This window comes from Paramormyrops kingsleyae, chromosome 5 (assembly GCF_048594095.1).
Source record: "Paramormyrops kingsleyae isolate MSU_618 chromosome 5, PKINGS_0.4, whole genome shotgun sequence".
Lineage (NCBI taxonomy): Eukaryota > Metazoa > Chordata > Actinopteri > Osteoglossiformes > Mormyridae > Paramormyrops > Paramormyrops kingsleyae.
In genome coordinates, this window is record NC_132801.1 from 1,846,953 (window position 1) to 1,865,468 (window position 18,516).

Genomic DNA, 18,516 nt, shown 5'->3' on the forward strand with positions numbered 1-18,516 from the left:
CAAGGCAGAGAACAACCCAAGATGGGGCACCAACCCATCACAGGGCACACTCACACAACATTCACTCATATACGCACACCTACAGTATATGTAATTTCGTAACGACAAGGTTGCCAGTCTTGCTGTGCGTATTGGTGTATTATCATCCTGATACACAGCACCACTTTCATGGTACAATGTTTGAACCATTGGGTGAACATGGTTCTCCAGAATAGTTCAGTATTCCTTGGCAGTAACACGCCCATCTAGAACAAGAACCAGAGTTACAGGGCAATTCATACTACAACACAGCACATACACCACCATTAGAAGACTATTTATACTACAATACAGCACATACACCACCATTAGAATACTATTTATACTATAACACAGCACATACACCACCATTAGAAGACTATTTATACTACAATACAGCACATACACCACCATTAGAAGACTATTTATATTACCACACAGCACATACACCACCATTAGAAGACTATTTATACTACCACACAGCACATACACCACCATTAGAAGACTATTTATACTACCACACAGCACATAGACCACCATTAGAAGACTATTTATACTCCAACCTAGCACATACACTGCACTCGTCTAATTCTTACTATGGCAGAGTTGACCACCTTGCATTTCACTGCAGGTTAGAATTTGTCTGTATACATGAGACAAATAAAACCCTTGAGTCCTAGAAATCTTTGATTGTCGTTCTGTTGTTCTGATTGTCCATCCTCTTTCATATGTGATGCAGACTGCCAGTTGTCATTCACCCTAATATGACTCAGGTGGTTCTTTCATTGCCTTGTCCACCCTGTACATACACAGTTTTGTAATTATTGACACGTCACACCCAGATCAGTATTATAATTTCTCGCTCCATCTTCTGAAAGCTACAGGAACCCCCTGGATAGGATTCCAGGACAGAGCGCCAGTCCATCAGGGAACACACAGTAAGGCTAATTCTGATGTGCCCATGTAACTGTGTTGTATTGCATTCAAAAGACGATGCGAGGAACGAGTCACTAAACTGCCTTTAATTCTGAAACAGCAGCACAATATTCAGCATAATATACACAGAATAGTTGTCTCACGTACACGCTGGGATGGCATTTCCCAAACGGGACAAAAGTAATGGAAAACAATATATTTCATACCTGAAATAGCAGCACAATATTCAGCATAACACACATAGAACAGTTGTCTGATGTACACTGCGGGAGAGAGTAGAGTGGTGGATTAACCCACATGTTCAGTCGTGTTTAACTTGATAAAGGTAATTAAAAACTAAATAACACAAATCACCAGTTACCAGTTTTTTAAAAATCTTACGAAGTTGGGAAAAAAATGTATATGTCCTGAAGAATGAATGAAGATTGCAAAGAGAAGAAGTACATCTTACTGCTGGCATGGCCTTTCCCAGATGGAAACCCCGCCCAGTATTACCTGTGCCAAGTGTACCAGCCAATCCTCTCCCTGCAATGTCTGTTCCACTGAATGGGTTCCAGGTGGGTGGAGTCATACACACCTTGTTACACTCACCTAGTGGCACACATTTGGACTGCAGGAAGAAGCTCACATAGTATGAGGAAAACATGGGGCTCCACATACAGAGAGCAGGGCTGGGAATCAGATCCACAGCCATGGTGGCACCAAAGCAACACGAGGAGCCAGTCCACACAGCAGGAAGGAAGCTGGGCTCGGCTACCCCCCCCCCCCCCACACACACACACACACACACTCACATACAGTACATCCCTACCATTCCCCCCACCACAGAGGAAAAGCTTCATGAGAAACTGCCCTTCTCCTCCCCAGGACTAACCCAGACGCAGAGGCAGAAATCAAAAGGCCAAGGAGAGTCCCCCCCCCCCCCCCACAGCAGTGCTCGGCACCGACAGAGAGAGTGCGGCCTTCTCCTGGAGCGATCGATTCCCACCCCACCGGGATCCCCGGGAAAGGCGAGCTGGTCGATACCCTGGAGAGTAAGGGCCTTCCTCTCCCTCACTCCCTCCATTCCTCTCTCTTTCCCAATCTCAGCTTCATTCTCCCTCTCATTATTCATTTTCTCATGTCCTCCCTTTGCTTATCAGTGCGGGTGGGGCAGGGAGGGACAGGACGGGGGACACTGATTGATGGTAAAGAAGGTTAACAGGTGAAACAATGGGACACACATCGCCCACAGCATAATACATGCATAGCAGTTCAAATAAAGGGCCAAAAGTACAGCCTGCACTACAACCAGGAACCAACACACATACCAACAGGAACCACCTGAATCTCCAAAGCACCAACACACACCCACAGGCACCACAAAGCTCATAGACCACCATCACACGCAGACCAACAGGAACCACCTGAACCTCCAAAGCACCAACACACACCCACAGGCACCACAAAGCTCATAGACCACCATCACACGCAGACCAACAGGAATCACCTGAACCTCCAAAGCACCAACACACACCCACAGGCACCACAAAGCTCATAGACACCCATCACACGCAGACCAACAGGAACCACCTGAATCTCCAAAGCACCAACACACACCCGCAGGCACCACAAAGCTCATAGACCACCATCACACGCAGATCAACAGGAACCACCTGAATCTCCAAAGCACCAACACACACCCACAGGCACCACAAAGCTCATAGACACCCATCACACGCAGACCAACAGGAACAACCTGAACCTCCAAAGCACCAACACACACCCACAGGCACCACAAAGCTCATAGACCACCATCACATGCAGACCAACAGGAACCACCTGAACCTCCAAAGCACCAACACACACCCACAGGCACCACAAAGCTCATAGACACCCATCACACGCAGACCAACAGGAACAACCTGAACCTCCAAAGCACCAACACACACCCACAGGCACCACAAAGCTCATAGACCACCATCACATGCAGACCAACAGGAACCACCTGAACCTCCAAAGCACCAACACACACCCACAGGCACCACAAAGCTCATAGACACCCATCACACGCAGACCAACAGGAACCACCTGAACCTCCAAATCACCAAAAACACACCCATGAGCACCAAATGAAACTGCAAACCACCAAACATACCCCCACTAGCATCACCCAAAACAAATAATAACTGATACTTTATCAAGCCCTGTGGGGAAACTCTCTTTATACCTCCCCCAACTTGTGTTCTGTAGGTGAGAGCAAGCTGGCTGCAAAGGGCAGCCACCCATAGCAGAGCCCAGGAACCCGGGGGTTAAGGTCCTCATGTAGCTGCCGAGGACGGGCTTGAACTAGCAACCTTCTGATCACAGGCACAGAGACTTACCCCACAGAGCCACACACTGCTCTCCATGCAAAAAAGCCACTCTAAACCACCAAATACACACCCACTGGCAATACCCAAAACTTTTAAACCACCAAGCTTATGATAATCTCAACTGGCCAAAACTAACCAAGCTGAGAAAAGGTTTCATTTTCTCTTGAGATGAAACTTTATCAGACATGTAATCCTCGTTAGGAAAGGTAAGGAAACTTAGCTAAATGTAATCACAATGTCACCCTGTAGAGGGGTACACACTCCTGGAAAAATGAATGAATTGAATAATAAATGAATGAATCAGTGAAAGAAGCAATGACTCAATGATTCAATCAGTGAAAGAAATGTCTTTGTCTGCCTTTGTTCTTTGAGGACACACAGGAGTTCTGCATGAATTCATGTGGGTCCCCATATTGTATGCAGAGGTACGAACTCATGTGCCCAAAAATGTCTGTAGGATGGAGAAACGAGGTGAAACCAGGCGACTAAGACATAGCAGATAAGATGATGAGACGGCAGTAGTATGACGTCCAGATCCGAAGCCGGACATGAGGCTTTAGCGACAGCAACGCTAACAGCGCTGCCAGCGGCACGTTAGACCGGCAGAAGACAACGGCACTTTAATGCATGTCACTGTCACACTCGCTTAACGGGACGGCCACCACCCTGCGGGGCGGGCTGCCGCACGTTTGACTAGCTGGCCTGGCGGCACCCCACAGGTAGGCAGGAAGGAGCCAGATCTGTGCAGATGATCAGGAGACAGAGCAGTCATACAAGGGCAGCCTTTAACAGCAGCAATGTGCTAAGCAGATTAGCATTGTCAAATCGTTAGCACTTTGAGTGGCCATGTTGATGGGCCAGATCTACTGAGATTTTATTATTTTAAAGAAATGCATCCTTCCTGGGGGTACAGAAATACTTCTTAATATTTATATAAGGTAACAATTCACAAACTTACAGTTTCATGCCTTTTATGCCTTTTTAATTAAATGTAACTGGATATTCTCATAATAACTGTAGATATTGATGTAGTTATTGCATGTGTCCCTGTGACAGTCAACCTACCTAGTACTCTAACATTAACAATGTTAGAGGGTTGCAGATTCAAGTCCAGGTTCCTCCTGTCCTCGTCAAAGTGTCCTTGAGTAAGACACTGAACCCCAAATTGCTCACGGTGTGCAGGTTGGCGCCTTGCATGGCAGCCTCCGCCACTGGTGTGTGAATGTGAGTGTGGATGGTGAATGTGAGGCATGAACTGTAAAGCACTTTGAGTACTTGTAGGAGTAGAAAAGTGCTATATAAATGCAGTCCATGTGCACTGTCACACATGCTGTGCATGGAGTAACACAGAAATGGTGAACACATGTTCCATGTCACACACACCATGCATTGAGTAAGACAGAAATGGTGAACACATGGACACGTTCACTCGCACATGGACATTCTCACACACACATAGCCTGAACTCCTCTCCATGCTCATTATACGACCAGCACAGTGGCTGGGATTATCCTCCTCCTATTTATCTCCCCATAAGCTTTATCCATCTTTCAGGCCGCTGCCCACAGCGGACATCAGCACTATATTAATCCTCCATCAGCCGGGGGGGGGGGGTTGGGGGAAGGAGGCCATCAATCACTCTGCACTGTCTATAGTGTCAAATGCATCATCCCGCCATCGTGCACGCCACACTCGATATCGGACTTGGGGGCAGCGGGGAGGGGGAGGGCAGAGCATCCCGAGTCACCCGCAGGAAGTCGCTTCTATGGTCCCATCTCCCGGAGACGGGCCACTATTCGCACCTGTTGTTTAAGGTGAACTGGGTGCCTCCGGGTCTGTCAGGTCGACATGCTGTCCTCATGTCTGTGATCACAGACGGTGACCCACGCTGTCCTCGTGTCTGTGATCACAGACGGTGACCCACGCTGTCCTCGTGTCTGTGGTCACAGACGGTGGCCCACGCTGTCCTCGTGTCTGTGGTCACAGACGGTGGCCCACGCTGTCCTCGTGTCTGTGATCACAGACGGTGGCCCACGCTGTCCTCGTGTCTGTGGTCACAGACGGTGGCCCACGCTGTCCTCGTGTCTGTGGTCACAGACGGTGGCCCACGCTGTCCTCGTGTCTGTGGTCACAGACGGTGACCCACGCTGTCCTCGTGTCTGTGGTCACAGACGGTGACCCACGCTGTCCTCGTGTCTGTGATCACAGACGGTGGCCCACGCTGTCCTCGTGTCTGTGGTCACAGACGGTGGCCCACGCTGTCCTCGTGTCTGTGGTCACAGACGGTGACCCACACAAGGCCAGAAGCTCAATATCTACATTCAGACAGACCTTGGCTGCCAGGGCATGTGAGGGCTTGTGATGGAAAATACTTACATAAAATATCAGCAGCTACCTCTTTGGTTAAGTTTTTCTTCTATCCATCCATCCATCCATATATCCATCCATCTTTCATAGCTGCTTATATATTACAAGGTCACATTCAGCCTGGAGCCTATCTCAGGAAGCACAACATATGTGGCACACACACACCAACACACGCACACACACTAACACACGCACACACACACCAACACGCACACACACACACCAACACATGCACACACATACAGGTTCAGTCACACACATTAGACTGGTTAAAAAAACACTATTCTGCTATTTTTTCCCCATTCATCCATCCATCCATCCATCCATCTATCCATCCATCCATCAATACTGATATCTGCTACAGGCTTATGGTGCTGATTTCTTATTGTTATGTAATTTTATATGCATCATATTAGGTTCTATATCGAAAGCTGTTGTGTCATGTATGTGCACCTGATTATCCTTCCACATGAACATTCGCTATGATTTATTTACAGTAGATGAATAACTGAAATCACCTGTCGTATCTTCAAAGGTGAGACTAATGCCCTCCTCAGCCGATATCAATGTTCTAACACACAACTACACTCCATCTCAGAGAACCTCCAGAACATCTACTTTGCGACCATGGAAGACACAACTGCAGGCTCTCTATGCAATTGCATGTGGATGAAAAAGTAACTGTGTTGGCCTGTGCTTGGGGACAGAAGTGTGTGCGTTTCACGTAGTACGTGTGTGTCCCCAGAGTCAGGAGACTCCAGCTCCGGCAGCCTAGTGGTGGAGCCAGAAGAAAGCAGGTCAGTGTGTAGCACACAGCCAAGCAGCACGGAGCCAGGGGCGGGCGCTCTCGTCAGACCCGGAAAAGGCCCTCTAGCACCCATTAATTAAGTAATAAACACAGGCCGTTAACCTCTGCACCAAATTAATCACAGTGGCTTTTCAAATGGAAAATGAAGTAAACCAGCAACAAAACAGCAGGATGTTTCCTGTAATGTGGTCCCAGACATTAACTGCTTGTCAGCATCGCTGGACGTGTAAAGGGCCCCTTCAGCACACGGACCCCTCAACAGTCAGCCGCTCTGTAACTTATTTTTGACTGGTGTAGATTCAAATCGACGGGTATCCATGGTTTCGCCGCTCTGCACATCTCCATGGAAAGCAGTGTTATATTTGAGCTGGTAGACGGCGACGCGGACAGGGATCCGCCTGCCAACAGCGAGCCCTCCTGCTGGGCCTGTAATCGACAGCGACGGGCAAGCGGCAGACTCGGGGCCACTCGCAGGGGCGTGACAGGCTGACCGACATAAGCCATATATACTCTTATTGTTACACGCCGCTGCTTGTCCAGCTCCGCCCACTGCCAGGTCCACTCCGTTCGGCCCTTGCTCCGCCTCCCCGTCCGGACCCCGCCCACAACTCCCCGCAAGACCGGCCGTCACTTCCGTCCGGCGAAGGTAAAAAGCCAGACAACAAGGAACTTCAGCAGCTCTGCTCATTTTTGGATTATTGTTGGTTTGCTTTCTTTGATTTGACTATTGTATGTGACGGTTTCGGTTTATTGGTGTACAGTTATTCGCTTTGCCCTTTTCTGTACTTCTGCCTTGGTTTGTTTGCTTTTTGGTTTCGATCTCTTGCCCGGTTTTTGCTTTACGTCTTCGCGCGCCCCGTCGGATTCTGACGCTTTGCCCTGTGTATGTTCTGTGTGTGTGTGAGGTGCGTAGGGAGTGGTTGCCATATTTATTTTGGGGGTTTTCGTGAATGCTGTTTGGTTAGGGAGTGAGGTGTAGTACTTGTTGTTTCTGTTCTTTGATTTCTCTTGCACGTAGTTAAGTTAGATTTGTGTTGCATTCCGTAGCTGGGTTTCCTGTTTGTTATTTTGGCTTTAATCACTCCTGAGTCCTTTTGCACCGGGTTTATTTGTTCTGTGTCTGTCGCGTGTAAATAAAATCAGAAAAATACAAAAAAAATACCCCTTTGTCCACATGTGTCTCCCTTGTGCTCCACACCCTGTGTTTCCCTTATTCCCCTTTCCCATCCATTCTGTTACGCCCCAACCCTAGACTGGGGCTCGTAACATTATCGTCATATAAAATTAAAATGATAAAAAGATGAGAAACGTCGATGAGTGTGGGGTGACGCACTACAAACCGTGCATTATACATTTCAAACGCACAACTACCGAAGTGAAGAACCGCCGGATGGGCAGCAAAAACACATTTATTTGGAGAACAATCTTCCGCTAACAATTTACCATTCTGTTTATATGCGACCCAAGTCACCGTCATTAATTAAATGAAAAGCTCCCCCAGATGACTGGAGAAGACACGGGCTGGAGCTCTCTGCCGCAAAGCCACCCCAACGCACTGTGGGAAGCCCTCAGAGTACAATACAGCGCCGGCTGAGTGACGGAATGTCCTGGAATATTTGCAAGGGTGCCATCACACTCAATAAGACCAGAATGACAGGTCCGCAGTATTTAGTTGATGCGATTTTCTCTTGTCCACTTGCTGGTGGAACCTTCTGGACAAGCAGTAATGGTGAGGGACGATAGAGAGCATGCCCCCCCACCCCCCCCCCCCCCCCCCCCCACACACACACACACACACAAATACATACATGTTGTTTTTACCTTCTCTCCCTCCCCCACACTGTCTTACCTTCTCCTGCTCCCTCTCTCCCTCCCACATGCTGTTTTACCTTCTCATGCTCCTTCTCTCCCTCCCCCACACTGTCTTACCTTCTCCTGCTCCCTCTCTCCCTCCCACATGCTGTTTTACCTTCTCCTGCTCCCTCTCTCCCTCCCCCACACTGTCTTACCTTCTCCTGCTCCCTCTCTCCCTCCCCCACACTGTCTTACCTTCTCCTGCTCCCTCTCTCCCTCCCACATGCTGTTTTACCTTCTCCTGCTCCCTCTCTCCCTCCCCCACACTGTCTTACCTTCTCCTGCTCCCTCTCTCCCTCCCACATGCTGTTTTACCTACTCCTGCTCCCTCTCTCCCTCCCCCACACTGTCTTACTTTCTCCTGCTCCCTCTCTCCCTCCCCCACACTGTTTTACCTTCTCCTGCTCCCTCTCTCCCTCCCACACACTGTCTTACCTTCTCCTGCTCCCTCTCTCCCTCCCACATGCTGTTTTACCTTCTCCTGCTCCCTCTCTCCCTCCCCCACAGTCTTACCTTCTCCTGCTCCCTCTCTCCCTCCCCCACACTGTTTTACCTTCTCCTGCTCCCTCTCTCCCTCCCACATGCTGTTTTACCTTCTCCTGCTCCCTCTCTCCCTCCCCCACACTGTTTTACCTTCTCCTGCTCCCTCTCTCCCTCCCCCACAGTCTTACCTTCTCCTGCTCCCTCTCTCCCTCCCCCACACTGTTTTACCTTCTCCTGCTCCCTCTCTCCCTCCCACATGCTGTTTTACCTTCTCCTGCTCCCTCTCTCCCTCCCACATGCTGTTTTACCTTCTCCTGCTCCCTCTCTCCCTCCCACATGCTGTTTTACCTTCTCCTGCTCCCTCTCTCCCTCTCACATGCTGTTTTACCTTCTCCTGCTCCCTCTCTCCCTCCCCCACACTGTTTTACCTTCTCCTGCTCCCTTTCTCCCTCCCCCACACTGTTTTACCTTCTCCTGCTCCCTCTCTCCCTCCCCCACACTGTTTTACCTTCTCCTGCTCCCTCTCTCCCTCCCCCACAGTCTTACCTTCTCCTGCTCCCTCTCTCCCTCCCCCACACTGTTTTACCTTCTCCTGCTCCCTCTCTCCCTCCCACATGCTGTTTTACCTTCTCCTGCTCCCTCTCTCCCTCCCACATGCTGTTTTACCTTCTCCTGCTCCCTCTCTCCCTCCCACATGCTGTTTTACCTTCTCCTGCTCCCTCTCTCCCTCTCACATGCTGTTTTACCTTCTCCTGCTCCCTCTCTCCCTCCCCCACACTGTTTTACCTTCTCCTGCTCCCTCTCTCCCTCCCCCACACTGTTTTACCTTCTCCTGCTCCCTTTCTCCCTCCCCCACACTGTTTTACCTTCTCCTGCTCCCTCTCTCCCACATGCTGTCTTACCTTCTCCTGCTCCCTCTCTCCCTCCCCCACACTGTTTTACCTTCTCCTGCTCCCTCCCTCTCTCCTCTGCCTAACCCCTCTCTCTTTCCACACCTCCCTCAGCCCACAGCTGTCCTTTACACTCCCTTGATGCACCAGCTCTCTACAGGGTCACCTGTTCACACATATACAGTAAACAGCTTTTTCCTCTCTCCCCACCTCCCCCAATGGGATACCTGTGTTAAACATCGCTGTGTTAACATGTGTTAAGCGTCACCAAATTTGTCATTGGCTGTTAATGTCAGTAATAACACCAAACATCCAAAAATGCTGCACAGTGCCTGTTTCCCCTCCATCACAGACACACGAGCACGTTTCTCTGCACGCATCTCGACAGTATTATTTATATAACAGAGCCTATTTAAGCATAAAGTACAACAGCGGAACACATTCTGAGATTCATCTCAGATTTGCAAAGTGCAAATTATGCTTCTGAGAGAAGAAATGAAAGTAAGGGTAACTAAGGATCCACCCCGAAGGAGCCTCAAACCCACAGCCGGCCGCTACAGGACACATGGGGCTCCTAGAGCCAGCAGCTTCCCCTCCAGACGAGCGGCAGGCGTGACCCGCCCCTAAAATGACCCTGAGATGCGTGGCACCGGCGCTGGAGGGTTTCCATAACAACCACGCTTCCATCGTCCTGTGCTTGCCTTGGCGACTGGCGGTGGGGCGAACAGAAGGGACGAGGGGATTTGCGGGTTTCAAAGGACCGATCCAGACCAGCAAGGTCGATGGGTCTCACCACCGGGGGGCGACACAACCGGGTTGCGAGGCCCCCACTGACAACCGCCTGCCTATATCCCTGAGCGCATCTGGTGCCTGGCGGTGCCTGGGCCAGGGGGGTAGACAGGGATGGCTTGATCCGGCTTCGCGGTCACTCAGAGGGGCTTAGTGTGACGCCGCTCCCCACCACGCACAGACGGGCTCTGCCTCCCCCTCTGTCCCTCTGGCATCATGGCGCAGTTACAAGGCAGCTGCTGGCCTGTGGTTTCAGGTTCCAGGAGGGCAGACAGAGCAACATCCCTGTATGCACTGGATGCGGAGCCCAGTTGGGCTAATAGCAAGATACGTATCTCTGTGCATGCAGCATGTACACTCAGGCCCTTAGGGAGAGGGCTGTGTGCTGCCCTGCTCAGGTTAGCAGCATTCAAATTAGCGTGCTGCTGGCTCACCCACTGAAAGACTCCTCACACACAGAGTCACACGACACACACACACAGAGTCACACACAGTCACACACAGACACACGCACACAGAGTCACACACAGACACACGCACACAGAGTCACACACAGAGTCACACGACACACGCACACAGAGTCACACGACACACGCACACAGAGTCCCACCAACACACACACACACACAGAGTCACACAAACAGACAAGTCGCAAGTGCCATGTCACTAAACAGGTGTGCCTTACGACGGCTTGTACCACACGCGTGTGTGCAGCTTCATCGCCTCACAGCGGGTGCATGCGATTACAGACACCCCGTAGTCTGGAGGTCTGCTTTACCCTCTGAGGGGTTTTTGTCTGTGTGAATTCAGAGCTGGAACAAACAAGCATAGCATGCAGACGGCCACTACAGCTCCAGAAAGGGAGGGATGGAGAGAGAAAGATGGAGGGTGGGAAGGGGGTGGAAAGAGAAAGATGGAAGGGAGGGATGGAAAGAAAGATGGAGGGAAAGGAGGGTATGGAGAGAGAAAGGTGGTGGGAAAGGGGGGGGCGGAGAGAAAGATGGAAGGAAAGGAGCAGAGTAGGGATGGAAGGGATGAAGAGGGAAAGATGGAGGGAAGGGAAGGATGGGGAAAGATGGAGGGAAAGGAGGGGTGCAGAGAGAAATATGGGGGAAGGGAGGGATGGGGAGAGAAAGATAGAGTGAATGGAAGAAATGAGAGAGGTGGAGGGGGGAAGGGAGGGAGAAAGATGGAGGGATGTAAGAGGAAGATGGAGGGAATGGAGTGAGAAATATGGAGGGAGGTATGGATACAGAAAAATGGGGGAAAGGAAGGGATGGAGAGAGAAAGATGAAAGAAAGGGAGGGATGAGAAAAAGATGGAGGGAAATGAGAGGATAAGAGAAAGATAAAGGGAATGGAAGGAATGAGAGAGAAAGATGAGGGAAGGGAAGAAATGAGAGAGGAATGGCAGTAAGGGAGGGGATGGAGAAAGATGGGGTGAGAAAGATTGAGGGAACGGAGGGGATGAGAAATGGAGGGGATATGAGAAGATATAAGAGAAAGAGAGAGTGAAATCAGAGAGAAGACAACGGCATAGCTGGAAGCTGCTGTGCTCAGCGAAGACTGGACAGAGAAGTGCAGGGTGGGGGTTGAATAGGAGTATATCATTTGGAAATCTGTGCTTAGGTCCAGAAGGTTGTTGGTTTGAATCCCGTGGCTGGCAGAGCAGCCATGACACTTTTGGGCACTTAAGCAAAGCCCTTATCCCTGAGTGTTTTGGAGTGCTGGATGCTGGCCGACCTGCGCACAGACCCCAAGCTGTCCTCACCTACATGTCTTCCCAAGAAACACCTCCACAGACCACCTGTGTAATGAGGGACCACACCGACCCTGCGCACAGACCCCAAGCTGTCCTCACCTACATGTCTTCCCAAGAAACACCTCCACAGACCACCTGTGTAATGAGGGACCACACCGACCCTGCGCACAGACCCCAAGCTGTCCTCACCTACATGTCTTCCCAAGAAACACCTCCACAGACCACCTGTGTAATGAGGGACCACACCGACCCTGAGCACAGACCCCAAGCTGTCCTCACCTACATGTCTTCCCAAGAAACACCTCCACAGACCACCTGTGTAATGAGGGACCCCAGCCCGCCACCTTTGGTAAAGGTAAAATTATATAACCAGAACTTTTTGTTTTTGCTTTTAATGCAGTCATAAAGAAGGACCTTCGTTCGATGGCTGATGTCTGAATTAATATTTCTTCACTTATTGATCACCGGATTCCTTTTTCCTTTGCTGTACCTAGACAGAATTCTCTCCGGGAAACATCTCCCCTGTGTTTAGCTCCCTGATATCTCATATTTTTAAACCATCACAGTGAGGAGCCCCAGCAGGTACGTGGAGCAGTACCAGGGGCTACCATCCATGCGTCTGTTTGCTTTTTTATTGCAGTTGCACATCCTTTTCTCCTACAGCGATTTTAGACGGCTTCTGACTTTGCCTGTTTAAAATAGCAGGATATTTACTGAAGCAATTCAGGTTACGTACATCCCCCCCCCGACTCTCACTTACATAACAGACACGCCACTCGACTTGCGTTCCATTACACGTATTCTGCTTTTAACCCGGAGACACATAGAGGGATGCATAGCCCCAGCGCTTGTTACTGAGACATGACTTTGGGATTATAAAGGCTGCAGCCTGTTTTCGCGCAGCTGTGAAAACCAAGGGAGGAGCAGAGAAGTTAGAGAGAGAAGGAACATCAGAATTCGAAAGGACCTGTGCAGGAGCAGAGGAAATAAGTGAGTGTGAGAGTCTGTTTATGCACCTAATCCCTACGATAAACCTGTAGAGTGGATAAGAAATCCACCATAGGTACTACTGAGCAAAATCTGACCTACAGAAACACCACCCAAACCCTCCACCCTGAATACCACCACCCTTACCTACAGCACCTCCCCATTTGACACTAATCTTAAACTACACCATCTACTCTGAACAACTACAGCACCACCATGTTTAAAGGACTTTAACCTACAGCATATACCCTGAACAGCACTATCCTTAACTACAGCACAACCTGATTTAAAATCAACCGTAAGCTACCGTAAGCTATTCAAAACTGTCCTTACCTGCATCAACCTCACAGTATCCAACCTCACCTTCACCTGCAATTCCACTAAATATCAGACCTTTCTGAAACTACGTCACCTTTTCTATCACGACTGATCATCCCTTATTCAAACATCATCGTTTGAGATCCGTGAGAACCATTTCAAAATAAAAGTTGGAAGTTCTTCACAGCCTTTAGGCATCCAGTCTGTTGATCTTCTTCCTGAAGCATCATTCAGAGCTTCACATTCCTCAGCTGAATGTATTACTGTTATCCTGCTGCTTCAGCTTTATTCTCAAAGCTTCAGCTATGGGGAATTCCTGCATCCCGGCTCCATATAACAAGTCAGATTTAAGATATTTAGCCAAATAAGAACATGAATATACTAACGATGATTAACATGGGGTGTGGAAGAGGCTTTTCGGTTAAAGTTAACTGTGGTTTAAGTCTGTTTACAGTGCACCGTCATGGCTGCTGTAGAGTAATGAGGTCTCAGGGTTCAAGCCTGCTGCCCTACATCTGTGCCCGTTTCGCTGTTAGGATTCTCCGGATATTGGCCTCCTGCTTGCCCCATCTTTACCCTAATTAAGGGATACATTTTGAACGTCAAGCATCCAGTCAATGCATTTTCGGTAAAAGCGTAAGAAGATATCGCGCCCTGTCTGCACCATTTAAAACGTCATGCACGGCGTATTATACACGCGAAACTGCGCGGGTCTGAAAGCGGCGAAATCACAGCACCTGGCGCGCGACCAGCGGCTGCCTAGCAGCGGCGTTTCGGGCCGCCGTGTCTCCGCCGCGCGCCCCTTTCCTGACACGAGGTTTGTTCTGGGAGTCACCTGCGTGTTAATAAAACGCGGCTATTTATCTACGGGCTGTGCCACTTCACCGTCCTCACCCTCTGCGGTGCTTCTCCAAACCCGTGATTTAAGTAATGGTCCATATATATTTTTATATATATATATATATATATATATATATATATATATATATATATATATATATAAATTTAAAAAAGCAATGGTAGCCTACGCCGGGTTTGCACGTGTTTGTAGCCTATAAGTTTAGCCGCTGTCCGCTGGTAAATAATTTTTTCATACATCAGGGAGCATGTCATCAGCGATGAAAATCCGGGAGCATTGCTTACATAAATAAATATACGCGAACTTGTTACAAGTAGCCTACAGGCAATAATAATAATAATAATAATAATAATAATAATAATATACTATATATATATGCATGGGAAAGAGGACACCCCCCCAGGCATTAAGAAAACGCAAGAGGCCCCCGCTCCCGATTCTGACCCAAAACGTGGCGCATTACGAGCCAGTATCACACGGCCAAGCTTCCGTGTGCTACCCGGCTGTCGCCCGCGCCCTTGCAGGCCATGACAAGATAGCAAACGGGCTGGCAAAATCACATTTCTGTTTTATTTTTACACGCACGGGGTGTGACACGTCGAATCGGGGTTACCCCCACGTCCTGCGCCTGCCGCCTATAATAAAGGCGCGTCCCGTCGCCGGATCAGAGCAGGGAAGCACAGCGTCCTACCTCGATTCCTCCAGGCTCCTTCCTACGACGCCCGGCGCATCTCATTCATTCTTCCTCCGCTCTCTCTCCTGATCTCTCTCAGTCCGTCCCCGCCGCCCCCCTCTCCTCCTCTCTGCTTATCCGCTGTTTTCTCCTCTTTTGCTTTTTCTTCTTGCGGATGCATAAAGATTAAAAATTAATAAGCCAGTATCTTCCAGGCGTACCCGTGAGCCTGTGAGACGAGAAAAATCGCCTCTGCAAAAAAAGGAGCGAGCGGCGGCAAGATATTCGACATAGCAGGATACTTTAATTATATCATTTTATTTTTCATAACATACGCGGTGTCAGGTCTTTACCTGGCAGCTATTAGCCGCCAGAGTAATGGATTGTCTTGTATTCAGGTTTTAGATTTTTCTTATCGAACGAGCAATGACAACTGTTCAAAGGCGCAATATCGGCAATATAATGATTATAATAACAAGAACAATAACAAGAATCCTCCGCAGTCCGTTTCAGTTGAATGTAAATGATATGTTGGGCTGAGAAAAAATCATTGTCGATGTTTGCTATCGTTTAACGAAGTGGGTTGAGAATGACACATTGTAATATGAACATATAACATTCATATCAAACAGCAAAGGGACCCTGCATCCAAACGCAATAACACGACTGATTTTAATAAATTACTGCTCTACTTGTCGCTCTGGGATCCACAGCAAAAATATAAATGTATATATGACAGCTTAGTTTCCCTGCCTTATGCCCTTGCAGGAAAAATCAGAGGTGTTTCTCGTCGTGCGTATCAATCCATTTATCTATTCTGGAGCGGCTCCGGGTTTTCCTTAAAAAGGCAGCCATGCAATAAGAGTCATTTCGGTGCCGTGATCCGCAGTGTGTATATGCGTACACACATGTAAAGACAAAAAAACGAAATATCACACAACAAACCGCGACGTATGCGGAAGAAAAACGGGGATTTCTGTTTATTATGTTTATTTGCTGGGCGATTAATTTGTCGTTATATATTTAACGATGTTAGGCATCACTTTGCCCCAGATCTGATCTTTCTTTTCAGTTCATCAAAAAGAAGGGTTTTAAACAAGAACGGGCCGGAGCAGCAGGGTACTGGCTTCAGTTCAGCATGTCCGCAGGATGCGTCTTCGCTTGGAGCCCAGGCTTTGGCGTGTTTCTGGGGGAGGGAAGCGGGGATCCGAGTTCTCTGGTCCAGGTGGAGACGCCGGGAGATAATTATCCCGCCTTACAGTTCAGTCCCTTTGGATGCATGCAAGCCCATTTGTCCCCTTTTGCCTGCTGCTCTCCTTGCAGCGTCTCTCAGACCAGTATGAAGCCGCAGTGCATTACGAAGATGCGGACTAGAGCTGCCCGGGGACCGCGGGCAGGGACCGGACCACTGTGCAGACTCGGCGCAGCCGGAATAACTGTTTTCTATGTATCTGCGCTTAGAGACTTTGCCCGAATATCCCGCATTTCAGAGCGACCCCTTTACCGTGCATGTCCATCTGACGGGCATCCAAAGGCGGCACCTGCAGTGCCCGTCACTCCCATAACGCCGCGCTGCCTATTTATGAAAAATACTTGTACTGTTTGTGTATCTGTTATTTTTCGCTTTCCGCCTTTTATAGCGCCCTCGCCGATGCGCCTACCTTGCTGACTTCTGACGCGACTGAAAGCGCCTGACCGCCCTGACATCCCGTTCGGCCCCCTCCCCTTCCCTCTCCCCGCCCCCCCCCCCCCCCTCAGATGCTCTGTGCCATACAAAACACGGAGCGGATCCGCCTCCCTCCTCAGCCTCTCCCAGCCAGCAGACGCACACTTGACGTTAAGCCGTGGATGTGCAGCCTCACACACGGACGCGTAGGCGCGTTGTAATGGAGACAGCGCTTGTCACCGGTACCTGCAGTGTAGCTTCGGTTCACGATGCTGATAGAGCAAATGGACCCAGACAGAGATCGCCTCCAAAGATCCTCCCACAGCCATTAACAAACAGACAATAAAACAGTTTGACAGGACCAACAGCTGTGCCAAAAGGATCTGACAGTTGAACAGATGTAGGTGTGTCGTTGTGTGTGTGTGTCTGCGTGCTTGTCTGTTTGTTTGTGTGTGTGTGTGTGTGTGTGTGTGTGTGCATGTCTGTGTGTTTTGCATACAGCCCCTTTCGAAAGGAGAAAAATATATGAAAATCTGGGATTTATTTGTTAATGCAAATTGAAATTTAAATGTAGCCCAGGAGTCGAAACATAGGCACTAACAAATTGCGACATTATGCATGAAAACACCTCCATTTCAATGCACCCACATACGTGCCCATCCTCCCATCCTCATTGAACCACGTTCCCTACGCTGGTGGCATTGGGCAGACAAACGATGATGTCACTGGCCACCACGCCCTGCTGTCTAAAGAGTCAGAGCGTGGTCATTCTGGAAAGGGGGGGTTAATTCTTAGTATGGATAACAGCACACTTAAAATTATGTTCAGAACTGAAACCTGACAGATCTTAGTTCATATGCAGGAAAATTTTGCTCCATCCAAAAAAGGTATGAATGTCAGACTGCTCAGTCCCCAACAAACCCCACCCACTGAGCGCCAACCAGTCATGCGGCCCCACCTGGCTGTGATTGGCTGGGGGCTCCATGGGGGATGAACATGCACAGCGAGTGATCAACATCTACCTAAAGAAAAGTTTCTAGGTTGTATAACACCTATGTAGACAGAAAAGCTTTTGGGGGGGGGTGGACAATTCCCTAGGAGCTCCTCACCTACAGCGACCGTATGCACACATGCGGCAGGTGGCCTATATGCCGTTTATGTTCTCTGTCCATCCACCCCCACAGTGTTCGGTAAGCGCTTTAGCGAATAAATGGATGGATGTTCGGACGCCTGTGGAGAATCCATGCAGAAAGGCGTCGGTTTGGGTACAGAAACGCTCACGCGAGCATGGAGTTCATCTCACGCTGTTATGCCAAGCGCCGTACACCTTATACAGCTTGGCACATTCATCCATCTCCCATAAGCACCCACCCAGTGCAGTGTCACAGCGAAGCTGGAAGCGTGCCCGTCCCTGCCAGGGCACCGATGCAGATCTTTATATATTTTTTGGATTGAAGGAGGAAACTGGGGGTCACAGAAGAGAGAATTTCACACACGAGAATCAAAGCCAACTGCTACATTCAGACCTCAGATGTTAACCAGCAGCCAAAGGTGAATAAAGGGAAATGTAGAAAGAGAAAGTGCGGTTCCACGTGCCGTTTCTCAGTGGTTCCGCGTGCCGTTTCTCAGTGGTTCCGCGTGCCGTTTCTCAGTGGTTCCGCGTGCCGTTTCTCAGTGGTTCCGCGTGCCGTTTCTCAGTTGTTCCGCGTGCCGTTTCTCAGTGGTTTCGCGTGCCATTTCCCAGCAGTTTCCT

General features: G+C 49.3%; 1 protein-coding gene across 4 annotated transcripts in view; it reads right to left on the reverse strand.

Moving 5' to 3' along the window:
- Nucleotides 1-16,803, reverse strand: part of LOC111859939 (adhesion G protein-coupled receptor L1-like) — a 119,772-nt gene extending 102,969 nt beyond the window's left edge. For all 4 annotated transcript variants that reach the window (XM_072711830.1, XM_072711831.1, XM_023843113.2 and 1 more), the window contains exon 1: nucleotides 15,116-16,803. The gene's annotated coding sequence lies outside the window, so the exon portion shown is untranslated. The remainder of the gene's footprint in view (nucleotides 1-15,115) is intronic.
- Between the last annotated feature and the right edge of the window lie 1,713 nt (nucleotides 16,804-18,516).